The sequence below is a fragment of the Camelus ferus genome, chromosome 13 (genome assembly GCF_009834535.1).
Source record: "Camelus ferus isolate YT-003-E chromosome 13, BCGSAC_Cfer_1.0, whole genome shotgun sequence".
Lineage (NCBI taxonomy): Eukaryota > Metazoa > Chordata > Mammalia > Artiodactyla > Camelidae > Camelus > Camelus ferus.
This window is the reverse complement of record NC_045708.1, coordinates 57,146,914-57,170,930: the sequence shown is the minus strand read 5'-3', so window position 1 is coordinate 57,170,930 and position 24,017 is coordinate 57,146,914. Positions and strand designations below refer to the sequence as shown.

The following is a 24,017-nucleotide window of genomic DNA, read 5'->3' as shown; positions in this document are numbered from 1 at the left end:
GACCGTGAACCATAAGTAGAAGTGAACACTGAGACAGCTCCCAGTGGAAATTTTAAGAAGTATCACATGGTTCCCATTTCTCCATCGTGAGAACAGCATATCCCAGGCAGAGGGTGCTCCTTCAGCCTGGGGCCTAGGATGAGGAATCCCATGTTGCAGAAAGGAGCCCCAAACTAGAGCCAAGTTCAGCTAAGCTCTGCGGAGCTGTAGCTGATCACAGACCTGTGAGTAGGAAATACATACCCTTGTAAGCCACTGAGTTTCAGGGTTATTTGATATGCAGCAAAAAGCTGACTAAATGAACTTTTTTTGATTAATAATAATAACTTCTATTATTTATGGCACATTAATACATACTAGACATTGTGCCAAGAGCCGTGCATAGATCATTTTATTTAATCCTCACAATAACCCCATCCTATGAGAAGTATTAATATACCATTGTACAAATGAAGGTTTGGGGACGTATAAAGTACTTGTCCAAAGGCAGTCATACCAGACAACTCAGGTCCTTAGGTAAGTTCTTTCTTGGTTACCATCATCCTCAGTTTTGCCCAAGGCATCACGTGTCTGATAGAAGAGCCATCAGAGGACCACAATTCTTTTGGTTCTACAGTTAACCCTCCAGGAAATCTTGACCATGTTGCTGCTGCTTCTTGGGCCAAGTTTTATTTTGTTTTGTTCTGTTCTGTTTTCGATGGCAGAATAAAATTGACTGAGGTAGGCGTAGGGTCTGTCGTCGCTAAAGTTCTGTAGTTGTAGTTACAGTAACATAGTCCACGTTAGAGGGATTGTAAATGCATAGCCTTATCTTTAGCACAGAGTCATCACCGCTTTGTAGACTTGTGTTTATAACTTCCCCATTCAAAACACTTCTTAGAATCTCAGCCGTGGTCATGTTCAAATAACACCTTTAGGCCACTTGATGTGGATATATGCATCAACTTTAAAAACAAATAAAGGGGTAAGTCCTGAAAATGAAGATCAAGTTCCTGGATTTACTTCATTCCCCAGGCATGGCTTCCTTTCAGCCATCAGGCTCTATAACCTTTCAATAAATTATCCTCTTTGGCTTATGTCAGCTGAAGGAGGCATCTATTCCTTGCAACCAAAGATTGGGATTTGGATTGGTTGACCTCCAACATCCTTTCTAACACAATGAGTCTATGCAACACTCTAGGTATAATTAGGGACTTAGCTTCTAACTAACCCTTCATTCTTATTGGCAAGCACTATTTGATCTGATCCTAGTTCTATACTCAGGCTTAAATAATTTGCTTCTTTCTAACTTACTTTTCAACATATCCTGAAATCATGCCCTTCCTAAACTGATGTGGCCATCAGTATTCTGAGTGCTAAACACCTTTCTCCACCTCAGGCACAGGGCTTGTTCAGCTGCTAACCTGGTAAAGGTGATTAAGGGAAGGTCTTGGCTTCCTCTCTCCTCGTTCTCTTATCAGTAATTCCCTCTGCATATACTTTCCTTAAGACTAAGAAGAAAAAAAAGGGGGGGGGGGGAGATTGTAATCAGGTAGGAGTATACCTAAGTAGAGAAAAGATTTTTTTTTCCTGCCACTTTAAGTTGTTAGAAGAGAAAAGAAAGGACCCACTTTCCCTTAGCTTTTTGACTTAATTAGAACTTGAGCTAAAGCAAGCTTTTCCTTTATAAATAGTTCTAGCACAGAATCAGACTCAAACTCGCTTCTGACAAAAATGCTTTCTGAGCCGTTGTTTCACTTTCAAAATGAGTATTTCTATTTAAAAATAACTTTAAAAATTGACGTATAACTGACATATAGTATTCTATTAGTATCAGGTGTACAACATAATGACATGGCATTTGTATATATTTCTAAATGATCACCACAAGTCTAGTTATCATCCGTCACTATACATAGAATTTAGAAAAAAACTATGAAAGTTAAAACTTTTAAAGTTAAAACGCTTTTTAAAAAATTTGGCTCACAAAAGAAGGCTAATTCAATTAGAAAAGGTCAGAAGCAACAACTGACATACGAGTCTTCAGGGACTGAGAATTTCAGTCTCTAACTTAGAGAAGGAGGTTTAATTTGTCATTTTTCCAATAGGCTGACATTCATTGACTACCTCATGCATAATACCTTTGCCAAATTATGGGCTGTCATCAGTGCATCAAAGCAGGCACTGACCCAGCTCTTCTCCTCCAACACCAGCAAATTCCTAAAAGGGGCGTCTGTCTGCTCCAGCAGAAGCCCTGAAGTCAAATGACTTGGTGATGGAATCTTCCTTGAAACAGTCAGAGCTAATGGAGTCTCACCTATTAAACAAGCTGTTTGTCAACTAAGGTAGAATGTTATTCCAATTTAACCCTACCTGGGAGTTTTAGTCCCAAAAAATTAATTTTCTCTCCATTCTTGAGATGGGATGAGGTTTGAGAGGAGAAAATTCTTCCTTTGAAGTCTATCCAGATTTTCCAATTGAGCTGGATTTCTTGCTTGGTGGAGCGAAGAATTTCTTTCCTGGAGGTGTGTTTTCCCCACAGGGTTTGACTGGCAGTCCATGGCGAAAGCACCTGTGTGTTTTTGCTTACAGTAAATCTGTCCCTGGGAAGAAGTCCTTCTCCTGCACACCCTCCCCATCCCTCCCTATGTAACAACTTCTCCTGTACTAGGTTCTTTTGTTTAAGGACCATCTTTCTGATCAGAGAAAAGATAACAGCAATAGTTCCTTTTCTGCCATCAGAAGAGATGACTTTTGTGTTTCCAGAGTTCTTCTAACCCAGTAATTTTTCTCACTGAAGTATAGTTGACTTACAATATTGTGTTAGAATAACGATGCTGTTAGTTAAAGCATAATGATTCAGTATTTTTGCAAATTCATTCCATTCTAGGTTATTCCAAGATAATGGGTATAATCGCTGTGCTATACAGTGTCTCTGTAGCTTGTCTATTTTATATACAGCAGTTTGGATCGGTTAAACCCATACCCTAATTTGTTCTCCCCTCTTCCCCCACTTAGGTAACCACAAGTTTGTTTTCTGTGACTGTGAGTCTGTTTCTGTCTTGTATATACACTAAGTCCAGTCATTTTGTTGATCCAGAGTAGACAAAACTGTCATAAAGTGGGAACTAGAACACAGAGCAAAAGCAATATATCTTAGAAAATACAAGGAAGAAAAACAGAACAGAATTTAGGAAATGTCTCTTATTTGAGAGCATCTGATTGAGATGTGAGAATGCTGTTATCCCCACAGATTTTCCTACATTGCAACAGTCACAGAATGTCAGAAATCTCCACACCCAGCCATAAAAATGAGAAGGACACAGGAAAACAGTTGGGAAGATCCCCTGCCTTGCAGACTTGCTTTCAGCAGTTGGTCACAACACTTTATGCCCATGTTTCTGACCAAAGGGGCTGTAAAGAAGTGACTAGAAGAGCGACGGAACTCTGAAGGCAGTTGGGCAGCAGCAGGAAATGAAGGGAATTGCTCCTATTTTTCAATCTCACACATTGGATTCCCTTCATTCCTTCTCTCTTCCCCTTGCCTCTGCTCAAGTGTCCATCATCACGCCAAGAGGATGAAAAGAACTACATATTTGCTTTTTGTAGGAGGGACATAGGAGGCATGGAATTTTGTGAAAGCCTCAGCCCTAAGTAAGAAAGTGGGCTGAAGCAGCTGCAACAGCATGGTTGGACCTGGAGGGTATTATGCTTAGGGAAATAACTAAGCATATTTATCCTCATGAACCGGATAAAGGGAACTGGTGAGTGATGCTGACCAGCTGGGTTCTCACCAGCTCCCTCCTCATCACTGCAGCACCAATCCTTGTGCTTCTGGAGCTGCGTATCCAGGCCCTTCCACCATTCTCCCTCTCTGGAAAAACTCTTTACTGTCCTCTGAGCCAAAATCTGTTAAAGGTTGTGATTCCTCAGTCTCATTCCTTCTCCCGGGGCGTCGTTTCTTCCTGTTGTAGCCATCAATGGCACAGTACTCAGATTCCACCCTCTACCCCTGGAGCCCTGGCTCCACTTCCCAGTCACAGCCCTGATCCCACTCTCCCTAGAGGCATTGTTTCCAGTCCTCTGCACCTTTCCCCAAGCTCCATTACCACCACTGCTCCTGATAATGGATTCTGATATTATTGTCCTGGGGGTATAGTCTGGGCATTGATACTTAATTTAAAAAAAAAGTGTTTTCTTTTTTAAATCTTTCCTGGGTGTTTATAATGTGATGTGTATAACCACAGTTGAAAGTCACTGTTATAAATGCTAGTTAGGTTTGAGGATTCTATTAGAAGTTGAGTTTCACTTTATTATGAATTAAATTAGCTTTTGAGTATTGGCCTGAGAATCTAACCACTATTTTAAAATTTGTTTCTTTGGAAAAATGTGTTCCAATTATAAACAGCTAATTGCAAACTGACTGGAAACTTGCCAGTGAGGAAATGCTGGTCAGCAAAGGTATATCATCTATTTTTTTTTAAAGTTTATTTGTTTAATTGAAATAAAGTTGATTTACAATATTATATTAGTTCCAGGTGTACAGCATAGTGATTCAATATTTTTACAGATTATACTCCACTTAAAGTTATTAAAAAAATAATGGCTCTATTTCCCTGTGCTGTACCATGCATCCATGTTGCTTATCTATTTTACACATAGTAGTTCGTATCTCTTAATCCCATACCTCTCTCTTGCCCCTCCTCCTTTCCCTCTCCCCAAGGGTAACCACTAGTTTGTTCTCTATAAGTCTGTTTCTGCTTTGGTACGTATACATTCATTTGTTTTCTTTTTTTAGATTCCACATGTAAGTGATAACATACAATATTTATCCTTCTGTGTCTGAGTTATTTCACTAAGCGTAATACCCTCCAGGTCCATCCACGTTGCTGCAACTGGCAACATTTCTTTCTTTTTTATCGTTGAATGATATTCCATTGTGTGTGTGTTTATGATCACTATGGCCGGCACACAGTAAGCACCCAATCTGTCCACCTTAGCTGAATAATTTTTGGAATGAAGGCTGTTCCTAAGTAAGAAGTTGATAACATTTTTTTCCCAAGGAATTTTAAATAGTATGTCAGTGTTTTCTCATTGATGATGTAACAGAGATATTTAACAATATGTCTAAGGATGTGCCACATGTCAGCGATACAACCCAAATCACCACTCAAAATTTGGTAATTTTTACATGTACCCCTTGTATCCATTTACCTCCAGAATCAGGTTTTCCTCCCAGCTTTATTGAGATATTAAGGGCATGTATCATATGAAAGTTTAAGAGGTACATGTATATACTGCAAAATGATCACCACAATAAGGTTGGCTAACATCTCCATTTCTTCATAATATCATAATTTATGTGTGTGTGTGTGTGTGTGTGTGAGTGAGCGAGTGAGAGAGAGAGAGGTGATAACACTGAAGTTATACTCTCCTAAATTTTTTCAGGTATACAATACAGCATTGTTAATTACAGTCACCATGCTCTGTATTAGATCCCCAACTCTCATTTATCTTGTAGCTGAGATAGAATAAAGTTTTAAAGTCCCTTTTTTTCAGTTGGTTGGCCCATGGCTCAGTCAGAATTCTGATTTCATCTGTCAGGATTGAAATGTGCTCTGTTTTTCGTAAACAACAAATTATAGCACAGGGGTGGCCACATATGGTGTTCCAAAAAAAAAAAAAAAAAGAGAGAGAGAGAATAAATGAAGACGGGGCATCAAAAGATGGAAATATGTATTTTTGTAATTTTTTGGACTCACAATAGGTGTTTCAACACCAAGAGGTGTACTCACTGTTAAATCCCTGAAATCAGGAGGTAAAATATCAATTTACCTAAGTTAATTTCAGTCTTGAATTTTCACTGCAAAGCAAACTCTCAGAAAATTAAGAGTGTCATTCGTCCCTTCCTGAAGTTGTAAAGCACATACTTAATGGAATCACGTGGCAATGAAAGTCCAGGTCGTTCCACACAGGGAAGATGCTCCCCTCCTTGCTTTTGGTGGCCATCGTGCACCCCTCTTGCTGTTCTCGCCCCCAGTTATATAATCAACAAAGTCCAGAAAGTGACATTTGCATACTGGCCTCCTGTAGGGAAGCTTTTTCAGTCCTCCTGTCAGCACAAATCTCATTCAATTACGTTCAGCCTCAGAATTGCCATTATACTTATCAGAAGGCCACTTTCCAGTTTTTAAATGGCTTTGGACCTGCCACTTCTTTGAGCAACCCTGACTGTAAGAGCATTTGCCATTCACCTTCAGCTGTGCCTGGAGCAATTCTCTATAACTAGCATGCTGTTAATAGGACGAATGCCTTCGGGATGGTGCCCAGACTTATTGAGAAGGCTTTCTAAAACCCAAGCTTGCAACTGCTGATTTGCACATGATAAGACAAGAGAACCTAAGTGCTCACAACCGTGGTGCTGTGAGTACTGCTTCCTTCTGCTGGCGGTTCAGGAATCAATGGTGATATTCACGTAGCCAGGAGAGATGTCAGATCGTAGGTGGCTCCAGCTCCTGAGTTACCTTATTTAATTCATTTGTGTGGATGATGGCACCATTGTTCTCTAGGATATGTGCATCACCCTTGACTCTGCCCTCTTCCTCATCCTTCATGTGCCGTTAGTTACTGAGTTGTGTTAACCCTTTCTTCGTGTTAGTCTCTCACGTCTGTTTCTTTGTAATCTTCCACTACTTTAAAACTCTGGGCAACAAGGTGGCTTGGGTGTAGACCTCAGATTAGTACATCCACCCACTCTGGTACATCTATGAAATCTGTGTATACTTTTAACAGAAGGGAATGAGGTGGTAGCTGGGCTGGTGGCAACAGAGAATAGGAATCTGGTTTCAGGGAGCCGCCATCCACACCCAAGTTGTCCCTTCACAATCCTGGCATTCTCTTAAAATCACAAAAAAATAGGAAGCAGGGAAGGTGGTAACAGTTTAAAAAGGAGAAACACTTTGCTATGGAGAAAGATGTTTTCTGATCTCCTTACCCAATAATTTTCTCTAGTCACAGGTGACTTTATTGTGGAGACAGCCTCCCTGTATTTCCTGGTGAGGTGTTGGAACTGGAAAAGCACAAGCTGGGTCAGACACAAAATCAATATTCTTTGATTCAGTTTCAGCCCTTTGCTGTGGCACTTTTCCCCATCATCTCTTTCAAGAGGCAATGCCACAAGAAAATCAGATTTTTCTCTAATCAAGTGTAAGGAATGATATTTAGCTTTTTGATAATCAAGGAGCTTCCCAGAACTCAGTGTTGGTTAAAATATTACAGTTGTTCAAATCCTGATTTCATATTGCAACATACCACCAAAAACTTCTTTTGATTGTTATCATTTTTTTTTCTTTGGACACTAATACAAAAGTAACTGTATTTAATAAGCATGTTAAACACAGACTTAGTACTATTAAGCGGAAAGACCTTTGAGTGGATGAATGGATGAATTAGTGTTTCCCAACAAATCACCTTGACAAATGTGCTCCAATGAAGTGGGGGGGGGGAGCACAGAGGGGAGGGAACCACTTTTCTATTGATAACCATTGTTTTCCTCTAACACATTATTTGTCTTTTTTGGCATTCATGACATTACAGAGGATAACTCAGGAATATGCAATCTTAGCAGGTTTTGGGGGGTTTTTTTGTTTTTGTCTTTTTTTAGTGGGGGAGGTAGGTAATTAGATTTATTTATTTATTTGTTTGTTTATTTATTTATTTCAGTGGAAGTACTGGGGATTGAACCCAGGACCTTATGCATCATAGGCATGCACTTTACCACTGAGCTATATCCTCCCGCCCACCCCTCTTTTCTTGTCTTGAAATGCATCCAGGATTTGGTCAAAGAGCTTATACTTTGTGCAATCTGTGTTTTAGACAAAGGAACATTATTTTTATTTTTAGGCTACCCAGCATGTGAAAATACAGCAAAAAAACCCCTGCTAATTTATTAGCTTATTTAGAGAAACATCATTTTGAATATTAAGTTTCCTTGAATATGTTGAAATATCTGAGATGATTATTGCACCTTGAAAGTACTGAGGGAAAGAAGACTGAAATTTAAAGATTCAGTGCTATGAAATACACAACTAAGGAAGGATTAAAAACAATATATATTTGGCACCTAAGGTGTTATTTTATGTATATATTATATATTAAACATACTTATATATTTTATAAATTTAATAAATTTATGGATAGAAGTTATAGTTATAATAAATATTATGTAATTTATATATAATTTATAAATAAATAATATATAAATATATTTACATGTCATAAATATTTATATATTAAAAAACTGGAAAAAATATTCATTTCTTTCAATTTAGTTTATGCCCCATGTTGTTTTAGGAGCACATTAGTTGCATAAAAATGGGAAGACAACACGTGTGCATTTATTTAACAAACATTATGCATCTACTCACCAAACAAACACCACGTACCAAAGTGCCTGCCATGAGCCTGGCCCTGCACAGCTAAGGTAGTTTGCTTTTTAATGTTGAGTAATTCTTGTATCAGAAAGAAAAACATATGAACATCTTTGTGTGTTCTTATGCTCAAGCCCTTAGAAGATTCAGGAAGTATTTTGTCTATAATAATATGGCATCTCTCTGAATAAAGGGTTCTGTGGCTGCGGGAGGAACTGGTCTCAAAAGTGGCCCTAATACCCCATCTCTCCCCTTACAGACCATAAATGTCCAACACTGTCCCAACAGCGCTTCAAAGGAAGTGTTTTAAAAACTGGATCAATACTCTTCAACCCTCTTCTTGGGATTCTAGACCCCACAGTGCACTCTGCTCTGTTTCCTCTCTCCCTCCAGGCCTTTATTCTTGTCACCTCACTTTGTTCCCAGCATCAGGGACAACTGTGCTCATGGAGAAGTTTGATTCTCTTGTCGGGATTCTATCATTTCCTGCTTCGCTGACCTGACTTTGATGCCCCCCCTGTTCTGTGGTGAACTGGAGTGACAAGAGCAAGGAGTTATTGCTTCTAAGCAGAGGAGGCTGTCTGAACCGCTAACCCTCTGGAGCAAAGAGCAATCATGTTTACTCACAGTGAGGAAAACGGAGACACTTGAAGCATCATCAGTAAAGAAAACAGAGGTAACAGAGAGATTCAATTACAAACTCAGTGACAACCAGTTAGCTCTGTGTTTGGGTTCATCTCTCTTTTGGCTATTTCTTAGAAAATATTTCAAATTAAGAAAATAAAATCCTATGATAATTCCCATGCTGCATAAATTGTTATAGAGCCCAGAAAAATGTGGGACCTATACTAATTCATATAACCAACCCAGCATTACACTAATACTGAAACCCAGGAAAGAGCCAAAAGGGGGTAGAGATGAGAAATGACAGTACAATCCCATTTATAATTACAGATTCAAAACTCTTCAATCAAAACCCAACCAACTGACCATCGCACTAAATTAAGCAGCCATACTCCATGGCCAAGCAGGTTCTATTTCAGGAGAGCAAAGACAATTTACTATAAGGAAAGCTATTAATATGGCACTTCTCAATTCTGCACCCTAAATCAGCAGGGTTACTAGTTGGTATTATGTGAGGGAAGGAGGAACAGGTAATGTTTGGAAATGGTGAGTTTAATAAATTTAACTGAATTTTTTTTTGGTTATGTTGCGATATAATTGACATACAGCACTGTATATGTTTGAGGTGTTCAGCATAATTTGACTTACATATATTGTGAGCCGATTGCCACAGTGAGTTTAGTTAATATCCATCATCTCCTATAGATACAAAAAACATGATTTTTTGTGATAAGAACTTTTAAGATCTACTATTTTATCAACTTTTAAATATACCACACTGCATTATGGTGTATATATTTTTTAACTGAATATCTTGACTGCTAGACTTCCCAGCATCTTTCATATAAGAGCTAATGATTCTCTAAGAACTGAAGATGCCAGGCAGCATTTCCCCAAGCTGTTTGACCAGATGACAATTTCCTCTTCTCCCTCAATTTTTTTTTTTTTTTTTTGATAGACCAGCCTAAGGAAAAAAGTGTTTTCTCTGAGAAACAATTTTGGTGGGTCCTGTATTAATTTAATGCATTATATTGGTCATTCAAGGAAACACCATATCATTTCTTCAAAAGATGCCAGCAAGAATTGGATAAAATCCAATATTCAAATAAAATTGTTTTAAACTGTGACTAAAGGGATCTCCTTAATGTAAGAAAGAAGCCCTCTCTTAAACAAAGGGCCAGCATCAAAAGCAATGGTAAAATACTAGGAGATCTGTGTGTCATTAAAATTAGGAAAACATATATGCTGTTATCTTTTTCACCTAAACATTGTTCTGGAAATTTTAGTGACTGGAATGACATGAAATGTTAATGATGAGAAGAAACAGAGCTCTTACACATACATGAAATGTTGAAAAATTATAGAAGGAAGCTAAAAGCTATTAGAATAAGAGAGTTTGATACAATGGTCAAATACAAAAGAATATATATTGAAAAATGAATAGTTTTCTCTTATAAACAGAACCTACAGGTAGAAAATATGATGTGCTGAAGTAATCCTAAAATTCATAACAGCAAAACTATTTTTTAAACACAAAGAATAATTTTAATAAAAATTGGTGAGACATTCAGGACTGGACTACCAGTTTCACTCACTGGGAGGACTGAAGGCTGCAAATGTGTCTACTCTGCTCAAATTAATAAGTCTGAATGCAATTTTGATCAAAATTCCCCTGGTGCAAAAATTATCACAAAAGTTAAAATACATTGACAAAGTGGAAGGAAAAACATTGGTGATGCACATGAATTGTAAAGGGTTAATGTTTTAATATAAAAATTGCTTTTTAAAAAGTGATTTTTAAAAAGGCAAGCACTGAAGAAAATGGGCACAGGTGCTCACAGTCACACGTTGGCAGCTCAGGGACTTTGGTCTTCTGACAAATGCTCCTTAGTGAGCTCTCCTCTGACCACTCCGCATCAGTATCAAACTGACCACCCCCTCACCCTTAGTCCCCTCACCCAGCTTCATTGTTCTCCACAGCACTTACACCCACCTGACATAGTAGAGATTTGTTTATTTACTCTTTCTCCTCCTAGTCAATTGTAAATTCCATGTGTCATTTATTTGGTTAATTTCTGTTTTCCCAGGATCTAGAGTAATACTTGTCATATAGTAGGAGCTCAATAAGTATTTGTTGATTGAATGAATAAATACCATTTCGTCTCTTCTATTTATTAAGTATTTCCTAAATCATTGGATGTTTTGACTGATTTATTTTATGTGTGTGTGACATTTTTGATAGTTTAGAAAATTCAGTAATTGTCTTTTATTGGGAATGTTGGAGAAGGTATTCTAAAGAAGGTGATATTTTGGGGTATTAAAGTATGAATAGGAGTTTGTTTGTTGGATGAAGAGGGAGGGGGCATTCCTGAAAGAGGTAAAATATATGCTGAAAGACAGAAGATAAACTGTGGTACATTCAGGGGATGATGAGGAGTTTAATATCACCACACCATAGAGTATGTACAAGAGAGTTGCAGGAAATGAGACAGATTTTGAAATTTGGACTGTAAAAGAGTCTTCTTTGCTACATTTGTGTGCTTGGATATCTTTTAACCTATAGAGAGCTAACATACGTTTGTTATGAAACAACATGATTATATTTTTATGATAATAAGCCTATGTGGATTATGAACTGCATTTGGGAAATACTGGTGAGAGAATGACAAGACAGGGAGCCCAGTTAAGACATAATGAAGACAGAGACTAAGGTGTGACAAAGGATTAAAGAGAAGAGAGGCTAGAGGTAAGAAACGTTCCAGAAGAATACGAAAATGAAAGCAAGAAGATGCAGCAAAGGGTCAACCAAAGGTATTTCTAATTTGACAACTGGGTAGGATGGTGATACCATAATGGAAATGGAGAATCCAGAGGCCAAGTTATTTCAGGGTGTCAGGTAACAGAGTTTGGTATGGATGTGTTAAACTTGAGTTGCCTCTGGGACCTCAGCTTGAAAAGTTCCAAAATTAATTAAGGATATGAGTTTGGACAAGTCAGGTCTAGATAGAGAGATCTTGGCATAACTAGATTATGGATTATTAGAGAGGAGCAGAGGTCAAGGAGTGAAAAGGAACAAGAATGGATCTTTAAGGAACGCCGACATTTAATGTGTTGGCAGAAGGTAAGGGGTCAAAGGAAGAGATGGAGAAGACACTGTCAGAAATGTCACTTGATGCCTGATTCTTCTAGACCATGCTGGAGATTACATTCATATTCTCTCTCCATCTCTCACAGAGAATATTTAAATTATGCATACTGGTTTTTTGTTATTTTTTAATAGAAGAAAACTAATATAGCAGCCAGATTCGGCGCTTACTTATGAATTTCTAGGAGTGGGTATAGTATAGTATCCAGCATTGCATGAACACAGTTGATTACAGAACCCTTAACCTCTGGTATTTCATAGAACGTACTCTGGAAAACATTATACTATATATTTTTAGTAATCGTGTGTTATATACGGAAGTTAAGTTGACAGTTTCATTATAATAAAGTACTTCTTATCTATTAAAAGTGAAACACTGAATTGATCTGTCCTCATAATTCGCATTATTCAACCATTCTTTCAGAGAACTGTGACTTTGCAAGGCCCAGCCAATTCTTTATGTGGTTCAGGGTGAAAGTCACAAAGATTTGTACAATTGAACTAAATATGTGTGCTTATAGACTAATACTAAGTTTTTTTCTATATGCTTGATTTTTCATTTCCCACTTAATTTTGGCCCAAATCTATTTACTATTATAAAATATTTCATACAGATGAAGGACTAGAGGTAATGTGTTTGTCGGTCCACAGAAAAATAAACTACCAAGCTTAAAAAAATATAGCATTATCAATTCAGACCCTTGTATTCCGATCCCCTGTCTCCCTAGCAGGAGTAATCATTATTTTAGTTTTTAGATTTATTATTCCATTATTTTTAGTATAGTTTTATTCTATATATTTATATGTGTCCATAAACAAGCTGTTATATGGTTTTGTGAGTTTTTCAACTTTAAATAAATGGCATCATTTTGTACGTATTCCTCTGTGACTAGTCTTTTCCATTCAATATTTTGTTTGTGAGATTCATCTCTGTTAATGCTTATGGCTATAGTTCATTCATTTTTTTACACTACCATAGTAAAATCCATTTATGAATACTTTTATGAATAGTTTATTTATCCAGTCTTTTGTCAAAGGATATCTGAGATGTCTCCAGTTTTTCTTATTCCTCTTGCAAACATTACTACTATGAATATTCACATACCTGTACTAGTGCTTCTCTAGGGAAATATCTCGGAGTGCAATTGTTACGTAGAAAAGTAAGCAAATGTTCAAATACAAGATAATTCCAAATTGTTTTCTAAGGGGCTGGGACCAATTTCTATGCCTATCAATAGCATATAATAGCTCCTGCTGCTCCTTGTCTATCCTCAGTAATACTATACGTTTTCAGACTTTACAATTTTTGCCAATCTAGTGGGTGTAAAATGGTATTTAATTTGGTTTGAATTTGCATTGCCCTGATTACTAGTGAGGTGGAGAATATTTTCGCATGTTTATCAGCTATTCATGTTTCTTCTTCTGCAAAACGCCTATTCAGGTTATTGCTTATTTTTTTCTAGTGGGCTGTTATTCGTTTCCGTAACGATTTTTTAGTAATCTTTTATGCAACTCCTGTCTGTATGTGTTACAAGTACCAGCCCACTGTGGCTTATCAGTTTACTTTTTTTCTTTGAAACTTTTTCACTTAAAATGAATCAATCAGTTAAACTGATGAAACCCTTAAAAATAAATATATTAATTTATTATTTAATACAATTAATAACACTAATCAAGTGTATCAATCCTTTCCTTTACAGTTTGTGCTTTAGGACCTGTTTCTAAGAAATCCGTCCCTAATCGGATATCAAATTTAAGATTCTTTAAAAAGCACATTTCCTTTGCCTTACACTTAAAATTACAAACCTGTTATTATACTTAGATTTATTGTACCAACAACCTACAAACCAAGTGGCTTAGGAGACCTCAAGTGTACTTTTGTACCTTTCCTCCTGCTAACCCGCCCCCCGCCTCCTGGGCTCTACTCCGCGTCATCGCCTATGTGGGCGTGCACTGCGCACGCGTACACACATGCCTGAGCCTGCGCATCGCTTTCTCTCCCCACGCTCATCTCCAGTTCCACCGCCCCACAGAAGTGGTCCCCAGCCGTAACTCCGGTGCACCGCCAACATCAGATTTTCACACGTAAGCTTGTTTCTGTGTGCTTGCTATGCACAATCGTTAGCCAAGCTGTCAGTAGTTAGGGTTGCCTTTCGTATTTCTTCCAACCTTTTTTCTTTCATTTTTAAATCCAGTAGCATTAACTTTTGTTCATTCTTGTTAAGTCACCTAAAATTATATTTGTTGCATTTAAATGCTCATTAATGCAAATGGCTGAACAAATCCATTTCGGTGGATGCTCAATACCGTTGTCACTTCAACACAGCCTCATGACAACTCCCACATCAGAACAGTACTTTATTTGCTAAATTTTGACTCATCTTAACTCCCATGTTGTTTTTTTCCAGCAGTCACAAGTGTACACTTGACAGCTTTTTTCTCTTTCTAGAAGCCTTATTAACAGCCTCCTTCTTTCACATGATGACCTCACTTCTTTGCAAAGCAATTAGAGACTATTTCTTCCTCACATCTTCCCCACCTCCTCTGACTTTTTCTTCATTTGTGACCTGTTTTCATTCATTTGGGTAGGAGGATGCTATCTCTCAACCCATCTGGGACCCAGAGCTTCTTGCATCTTGTCCCTGCCAACTTCTAGTTAGACTTCCTCTGACTCCTTCAAAATCTCTCCTTTCCTGACTTTTTCTCCTGGGTATACGATAGAGCTCTCCTCTCTCCCTCGGCTCGTCACCTTCAGCACTGCTTGTGTTAACTTCTCTATTCCCACGCCATTCCTTCCTCATTCCAGTGCAAACTGGCTTCTCCCAGTTAGTCGCTAACTCATGGACCCCAAATGATTTTTCTTAGGAGATCTAGGTTTTAATCCTGGCTTGGCCACTGACTAGCTGTTCCAAGATTGGGAAGAAAGACAAGGAATTTTTCTCAGTCACAGTATCCCTGTAAATGGGAATAATTATCCCGAGGTCATTAGGTGGTTGTGAGGATTAAATAAAACAGTATTTGGAATCGAGCTTCATGCCAGCACATGATAGGAGTTCTATATGTGGAAATTTTCTTTCTTTATCTTTCAATTTAATTGCCTCTTCTTTTATCTCCTCTTTCAACTTTGAAAAATAAATTCCTATTGCTTCTTGAGCTAATGATTTAAATCTTTTACTCCATAATTATCTTTTAACCAAGACCCAAAGTCCTAATTCCTTTATTTATTAAAAATAATTATACATGTCCTTCAAACTACCTTATGCATTTCATTTTATTTTATTATTTATCCAGTTATATTTCAGTGAATACTAGAAAATAAAAAGTAAAAAGAACTAAAATTAGTGAACTTTAAGATGCTGTTTTCCTGCGAAAGCCTGAAGGTGGCCTCAATACATTTTGTCCATTTTGTGGATGACCATTTCCAGGAAATTTCTTAGTGAAATGGGACTGGGAAAAATACATTAGATTAATGAATTCTGAAGTAGTGCTCTAATCTAATTATTAAAGCTAATCCATATTCATAAGTTGAAAGCTGGCCAAAAAATGTTGCTTTGATGCATTTATTTGAGAATAACCCTGATATGTTTTAAAGCATCCCAAACAGACATGTTTAAGACACAACACAGCATAGTCTCAGCACAGGGAAATAGCCAGAGGTGGAACAGATTTATATACTGGATGAGATCATATACTCGATGAGGTAGATTTATATACTGGATGAGCCATATAATCAGATAAAGGAATTTTTGGAGAGGAAGAAGGCACAGAAAAATGAGCTGGGGTCCTGTCTTATTGGTCCTTTTTTCTCTAGGTCCCAGTAGAATGTATGTACTCAGAGAAGGTAGGACTGAATAATAAGAGTAGGGTTGAAATATGACTCTTCATTTTAAAGAGGTGAAGGTGGCCCCATTTCCAGATTAGTGTACCTTTAAAATAACATCTGATCTAAAATAGATTTTTAATTCTTACCTATTTCTTTCTTCCCAGTAGATCAGGTTTCCAGATGTAGAGAATAAACACAGCACACAGGATATCAAATTGTGGATTCTGAAAACTGTGTATTAGTGATCATAATTTCATTGATGGGCATCCCCCAAAATAATACAATATGACAGTGAATGGAAGAATTTTTTTGTATTTTCTAAGTGACACTCTTCCCATCACATGTGCACACAACACACACACACACATATTGAGCTAAAAAATGGGAAGGGTAATAAAATAATCACATAACCTATTTTATCATAATTTCTTGGATATTCATGTGTAGACACAGCACTCAGCTCCTTTTCACCATAAAATGTTTACAGTTGTTCTTTTACAATAAGCTCATACTCTAAAACTGAAAAAAAAAAAATGAAACCTTACATAAACATTTCAATTATTTTATGCACAAGAGAGTGATAAAAGATGATTTATTTTAATGTGAACAGCTAATGAAAAATAAATGAGAAATATTAATGGTATTTCTTCTATCAAACTAATGGAAATCAGGAATCCTAAAAATATCTATAAGAAAAAGTTGCAATGAACCTACAACCATAAAAAAGCAAATAACACTAATAGAGGTGAATTATTTTTGAAAAATAAATATTTCAATACTCAGTTTCAAAAGTGTTTTTACTTTCCATGAAAAACACAGAAATGCAGTGAGAATTAGATATACTTAGATTTCACATGCTTTTGTCAGAAATTTATTTTTCAAATAGGTATAGAAGGAAATACATGTTAGATATTGGTATTCTTGAAGAAATGCTCTAATTACTCCTCACTTAAACACTTAGTAAATAGAACCCTTTTTTTCGGTCTGACAGAGCTTCCCATTTATTTTTTAATTTGTGAAGTATTTATGGCAAGAATAAGCAGTGAAGCTCCATGCTTTTCTATAAAGCACACGAGAACCATGGGTATAGAAGAGATCAGTAGAAGGATTAGTGGAGGTTTGAAAAAGTATTGTACTTTTTCCCGTCATCCAATACAGTGGAGTAGATACAAGGAGTTTTTTTGATCCAGAAAGATTGAAGTAGGATTAGAATTCATATTTTTTCCCCAAGATTGCATCATCAGTTTAAATTCTCAAACCTGTAAGCAACATTTTTGCAAAATATTTCTACTTGTCAGCTTGACTCCAGTCATCCCTTTGGTACTCTGGGGCAGCTTATCCTTCTTGAAAACCCTGGATACTGTGTCGTGGGCCGAAGTGCATGAACGCATGGGATGGCTGCCCTCCTGGAGTCTGACTGGCACCCTGCTCATGAAGAATCTGCAATCTTGGTTGTGAAGGCACCTGGATATGTGCACTTAAACTGAGCCTGGATGACTAAAATCAGGGCCTGGTGGAGAAGAGGCATGCCAGGCAGAGCAAAGAGCATGAGCAGTGCATTATTTTAGGGATGACTCAGCAGAAAGAGCACACACCCCAGGGCTCCCAATCCAAGCTCTAATACTTCTTAGTGTGAACTTGAGCCCATCACTCAATCTCTTCCAGTCTCAGTTTCTTCATTAGTAAAGTGACAATAAAAATATAGAAGCCCTCTACTTACTAATAGTTTAGCTTATCAACAGCTGTTCAGAAGTCCATTTGCTTTTTAGTTCCAAAGTAAGCAATTTTTGAATTTCTTTCAAAATGGCAGTCTAAGCTAGTCCTTCAGAATTTAAAACGAGGAATATTTTCTCTCTTTCTTATTGGTATATTATGGGTGACTTAATTAGAGTCCTTTTGCCCATTGAAATCTCCCCCATGCCCTCCCACCAGAAACGATGCCCACAGTAGTTAGAGGGGTATCTGCCCCTGTGCCCAGCCCATGCTTCATACGGTGCAGAGCTGAACAATCTGCCAACTTATGGAACCATTCTTGGCCCAGGGGAATAGTTTTATCAACAATTTCCCCGTGCCTCTCAAATCATGCTTGACTACTCACTCCCGAGTTAACGTAGAGTGTGTCTGAATGTCAGGACAGAAAATCAGATGCATAAGACATAAAACTTAATTGTATTTTGAGCTTCCATTCAGCTTTATACGGCAAAGGTGAAGTCAAGTGATGGGGTGTGTGTGTGTGTGTCTGGTCTACGTGTGGCTATAGCTTTCCACTAGAAAGGAAAGGAAACTCACCACTGTCAACACCAGGACCCCGCACATGTTCAGCAAGCAGCTTATATTTATTGAATAAACGAAGATAAGATGATTCAAAATGAATGACTAGTCAAAATGGAACACGTAGGCTCTCTGCTGCTTCATTAGAGCTTCTCCCCACTCCCTGAAAGTTCTGGGTAAGAGTGTCTGGCAGGCCTCCTGCACTGATCAAATGAGGGAACTAATCAGTAGAAAACTGCCTACCATTTCTTTGCTTTATGCCTTCAGACTCAGACAAAACTATGGATTTTCTTTCTTTCTTCTTTCTCTGTTAATGTCCCCAGAAAACTTTTTAGACTAGTAGATCTCTCTGAAAACACAGCAGTAGTTAGCAAAAAAGGAAAAAACAGAAACCTTTTTAACCATCTCTTAAAATTAACTCAAGGATAATTATAAGCCCACAAGTACAAACATGTTCAATCAAAACTGATTTCAGGTCCGAAGAGACTGACTTACAGCATCCCATCCATCTGGGCGTGGAGACCCAGACTGTGGCTGGCCACGTGTACGGTGCATTTATAGCAATGGCCATAACAAATGCTCTGACATATGAAATACAAAGGGAAAGTCCTGGGCTGATGTCATTTCAATCTTGCTGTGACTTAGTGGAACTAGTCATTCACTTGTTAGCAATCTCTACTTTACTGTATATCATTTTGTTTTCTAAAATGAGATACTAGGCTAAATTATTTACATAAGAAATTTGATAGCTGCCATGTATCTTGTAAGTATCAGTAACAATACAAGAGCAGGTTTGTCTATATTTGAATTTCTTAGAATTTAAAGTTTTGTCCAAGAAGAATTTTTGCAGTTAATACTAAACAATGCTTTATGTCTTTTTTTCAGATTTACACCCACCCTCCCTTCCTAGGACCCTTCTTGGGCAACTACTGCTCGCCAGGAACTGTGTTAAAAGCTGAGGCTATCTCACACAAACAGGAGACGGTCTCTACCTCAGAGACTGACTGTTTAACTGAAGAGGCAGGCATTGAAAAAACAATTATAACTTCATGTAATAAGTAAAATAAAAGAGGCATGCATAAATTATTAAGGAGGGAGTAATTAATTCTGTGTGGGGAGGCAAAGGGGAAGCTAAAGCTAAAGCAGGAGGCCCTTGAAGAGTTTTCCAGGAGTCCTCCAGGCCTCATGTTAATAAACAAGGCCCACATTCCATGTGTTTATCTGAATTGAAAAGATAAACTCTACATTTTCCAATGCGGTGGCTCCCAGCCTCGGTTGTGCATTAGAATCGCCTGGGGAGTGCTTAAAAAAAATGGGGATGAGGAGATTACACAGATCAATTAATTCAGAGTCCCTGGAGTGAGCCTCAGTCACTGGTGCCTTAAAAAAATTTCCCTGGTGATTCAAATTATTGCTGGGCCTGAGAACTATTTTTCCGTAGTAAATAACTACAGAACAACCTCTTCGCCCTAAGCCAAAGGGACCATTATTTTAGGAGGCGGGTAGTAGATGGACTAGAACCCACCTCCTCAAATTATATATATATTTGAAAAGAAAATATAGGAAGAACCAAAAGTTTAAAATCCACAACTGCACTTTGTATACCTAATTGCAGTCAATATAAAAATTGGATCCAAAGTGGACAAGTATACATAAATGATGCTTATTGCTAGTTATTGAGCCTTGAGAATTATAACTCAGTATGTGGACTTGAAGTTTCTTATACGCTAAGCACTTTGGGGTAATAAGTACAGGAAGTGATTCCTGTCTCTGTTAAACTATCCTGAGTGGTTTCTGAACATTTTAAGTATGATATGGATTAGGTATAGAATATATCACTAAATAAAAAGTTCCCCTTTTTTGAAGAATGGAGGTAATCTGAATAAAATATGGAACTTAGTTAAAAATAATGAGATCTATACATAATGTCTTATTAATTATGACAAATGAAAAACATTAATGTAAGATGCTGGGTGTGAAGTATTTGGAAACCCTGTACTACAATCTTTGAAATACATTATAAATGTGAAACTGTTCAAAATTTAAGTTTCTTTTTTTAAAAGCCTGTCCTTTTTGTTTTTTAAAGCTTATATACATGATTCAATGCTACCTTTTTCTGTATGAGAATGTGAACTTCAGTTGACTTTCTAGCTCTCTTCCCTTTTGACCTAATGAAGTAGAATATGAACTATGTAGCTAAGCTAGCATTCCTTATGATAAAAATGACACCTGGTTGATAAATTGCACCTGAGCTAAGAGAACCCGATAGGAAGCCATGGCTTTAGGCTGGCTTGAGTGTGGTGGGGACTCCTTCTAATTGGCATGACCCTTGTGGGGTCTCGAAAGCTGTATCTATGGCCTTGTTACAGGAGATATTGGCTCCTGTGAGGAGTAAGGCTTTTAAACCAAGGTAGCTCTCACACCTGCCTGGCATGAGGCTCGCTTCCATACACTTCAGCTGTCACCTGGATGCCAAGAGACCAGCCTCTGGGTGGCTGTATGGAGCTGCAAGACGTCCCCCAAAGAGGAGAGCCTGATGCTGCCCTGCTGGCAGGCCGTGTTTCTTGTCCTAAATTTTTCTGAGCAGCTAAATTGCCAAGCATAGCCCCTAGGAGACTGGTGGGTCTCATAGAAGAACACTGCCTGATAGATGTTACCTCCTTCCTCAGAGAAGCTGTAGACAGATGAGAAATGGCGTTATATTTTCTTTCATACATCTGGACGTACATCTATTGAGTGGTTGTGTAAATCAATTCAAAGATCAGTAAGCAGAGGTAATTGTTCATGCAAATTATGTGGAATCATAATTAATTCAGAGATGATCAAAGAAAAAAGGTAAAAGGCCCAAAGGGGCACCTCTTTCTTCCTTTCTTTCTTTCCATCCATCTGTCCACCATCCATCCACTCACCCATCCATCCATCCATTTATCTATCTATCTATTGTTAATTGAGATTTTTCTTTCTGAAGGGACAACAGGATGTAGTTAACAATTTATGATGGAGTATAATTTGATAACTCAGGTCTCCTGTAAAGCTAGATGTAACAAGAGGGTATTACAGATCTTTGGTACATTTGAAGGTCCCCCAAATCAAGAAAGATATTGAGGGACAAATATTTTTTTTTAAGAGGAGGGCAAAACTTTTAAAGAGTTGGGTAGATGTAGTATGTTTTTCTTCTTTTCTGTTTTCCATAAATAGAATTGTAAATAGAAATAATGGATCATCATATTTGTCATACTGACCAATGGGACTGCTAACTCTCTAATTGTAAACAAAATCAGTTCTAGATGCTTTGAAATAGCTTCTCTTTTAATAGTTTCATTTTATGTTAGTGCTTTTTCATTCTCTACATTGGTCAGAAAAGTATATTTCCAAGAACCACAGCTCAAATCACATGACCATATAACTGGATTTCAGCAGCCACCGAAAGTTCTCCCCTAACCCATGTTCGGAGCCATGCCCTAAGCCCATCCAGGAGCTCCTTGTGGATGAAATGCATGGAGAAGAGGGACCAGGAGGGCTGCCTTCCATCCGAGTTCCCCCTTCTTAGGCTAATTATGATGGGCTTTGTGGAATCTGGACAGTTCTCAGAGGTTTCCACAGGTTAGCGGGAGGCTTAGTCCCAGCGAGTAAGCCCCTGCTTTGCCATCACTGCACCTACGACCTATGGCATCAGTGTGCTTATTTGGTTGTACTGTAACCATTTTTCACAGGCTGTGTTTCCCACTAGGCTCCGGTATGTGTGCCTTGGAAGCAGAGACTGGGTCTCATTTATCTCTGATTCCCCAATGAGTATCACAACTAGGAGGCATTTAATTAATTATTAGGATGAAAATACACTTTGGGGGAAATAGAAGAGTCCCAGATAAAGGGTCTGGGAGATGATTCTGAATCTCTGGGCAGCATGGTTACAACTTATCAAAGAAAGAAAATATGAAAGTAGTTTAGAAAGATGGTTGATAAAGTATCTGTTTATTCTGCCAAGTTCAATTTCTTAAAATTGTGCCCTGTTCAAGGCCAGCAGGGCCTCTAGATAAATAGTTGTTTCCAAATGTTCACCATGCCTAGATTTCATTATCTAATATAGGCACTAAGAACTCAAGGTAGGAGCTAATAACCCTGTTGCTAGTAAGGACACCAAATTAAAAATTAACAATGCAATCACATAAAATCCCAGTGATAGTATCACAATTAGCTCTGCAAAACAACACAGTTCTTTGCAGAATCTTCCTTTGCTTCTATACTGCATTTTGTCTGATAATCACTTGCCAACAAAGACATCATACTAATTACAATTTGTTATACAAAGGGCAGGAAAACTGATAAATGATTCATTGATTATTTTCTTTCAAAAATAATTCTTCCATTCTTGTCCTTAAGTTACATTTGGATAATAAAGGGAGGCTTTAAGTGCTTTCCCAGGGAGTTATTTAGAAGAAATCATGTTGACAGTTTTAATTCTTAGCAACTTAGCAACTGTGAGAGGATACCCATTTAAAAAAAAAAAAAGGAGGAGGAGGAGGACAAAATAGACACAAAATTTGTATTCTTTGCATGTGTGGAAATGAGTGGTTCTTTTAAAACGTAGATCTGTTCTATAAAATGTCCTTTGCTTCCCTTTAAAATACTTCAACCCCCACAATTCCTAGTTACGGGAGATGCGAATCTCAGTCCTCCGTAGCCCCAGGTGGATGGCCAGAGGGGGCAGGTGTTGCATAGCATTTATCCTGGTTTTCCTGTCCTGATAAGGTCAGCACATGATAGCTGATTTATTGGAGGACCATGGCTGGGCTACTGCAGGAATGTAGGGGGAGAGGGCTGTGAGCCGGTTCATAAGGTTTGCAGCGACCAGGAAGGAGTGACCAGGAGGTCTTCTCTTTGATGCCTCCTTTCCCCTAAGTGAGGGAGGGAGGGAGGGGGGGAGGGCGCGAGTAAGTTAGAAAGCTTGTGATCTCCGAATATATACAAGAGGCCCAGGGCTTTCTCCAGCTGGACATTTCCCCTGTGTGTGTACGATGCTCTTCACCTGTAACGTCCCCAAGCTGACCTTTGTATGTTTTCTCAACTGTGATTCCCATTTCTTTATCCTTGTCTCAAAGATGTCAGCAGTCACGTAGCAGAACCATTTCTTCATTGTCTCCATCTCTTCGTTCTCCCTTAACTCCACGTGTTACTCCTGGGTTTTACTTCAGAATGTTTCTCAAATTCATCCCATTCCTTTTCCGTCACTGAGAACCTCATCATCCCCATTAGGGATGTGAATGAAAAAAACTGCAAACCATATCAGTGAACAAAGAATGCTGAAGCCATCAAGTCAGCAGCAGCTGCCGCCACCCCTCAGTGAAGACCAGCCCGCAGCCCGGCCTCTGCAGCCACTCATGATGGTGCACCCTGAGGGGACTCAGAATAACAAAGGACAGGATACTGGCCCTAGATAGCTGGGTGCTTGTCAAAGGAATGAATTCAATGAGCCCAAATGTTCGCTTCCTCCCGTATATAGAAAAGCGCTAAATTCTTTAACTTGAGATGCCTGGTTTTCTTTAGTTAACAAGTAATCTTTTAATGTTCCAACTACCTGGTCTTTGTTGTAAAGCTCCTATATATCCCAGCTCCTCCCCTACCTCTTCAGAGGAGTCCCTCAGAGTGATCTGAGAGGCTGTCATCCCGGGCTGAGTCCTCAGAATTGTCTGCTGAATAAAGCATAACTCTCACCTCCTAGGTTGTGCATGTATTTCAGTCGACAGGG

The 24,017-nt window shown here is 38.2% G+C and overlaps 1 protein-coding gene, 1 long non-coding RNA gene and 1 other non-coding gene across 13 annotated transcripts in view; 1 reads left to right on the top strand and 2 right to left on the bottom strand.

Moving 5' to 3' along the window:
• The window catches only part of ST6GALNAC3 (ST6 N-acetylgalactosaminide alpha-2,6-sialyltransferase 3), a 545,718-nt gene that overhangs the window by 65,449 nt on the left and 456,252 nt on the right, over nucleotides 1-24,017 (bottom strand). The window lies entirely within an intron of this gene.
• LOC116668094 lies at nucleotides 1,891-17,593 on the top strand. Its single transcript, XR_004325177.1, has 3 exons — nucleotides 1,891-3,668; nucleotides 10,240-10,246; nucleotides 17,583-17,593. It is a non-coding gene; the product is annotated as an uncharacterized LOC116668094 (long non-coding RNA).
• On the bottom strand, nucleotides 7,702-7,774 carry TRNAH-AUG. Its single transcript has one exon. It is a non-coding gene; the product is annotated as a tRNA-His (tRNA).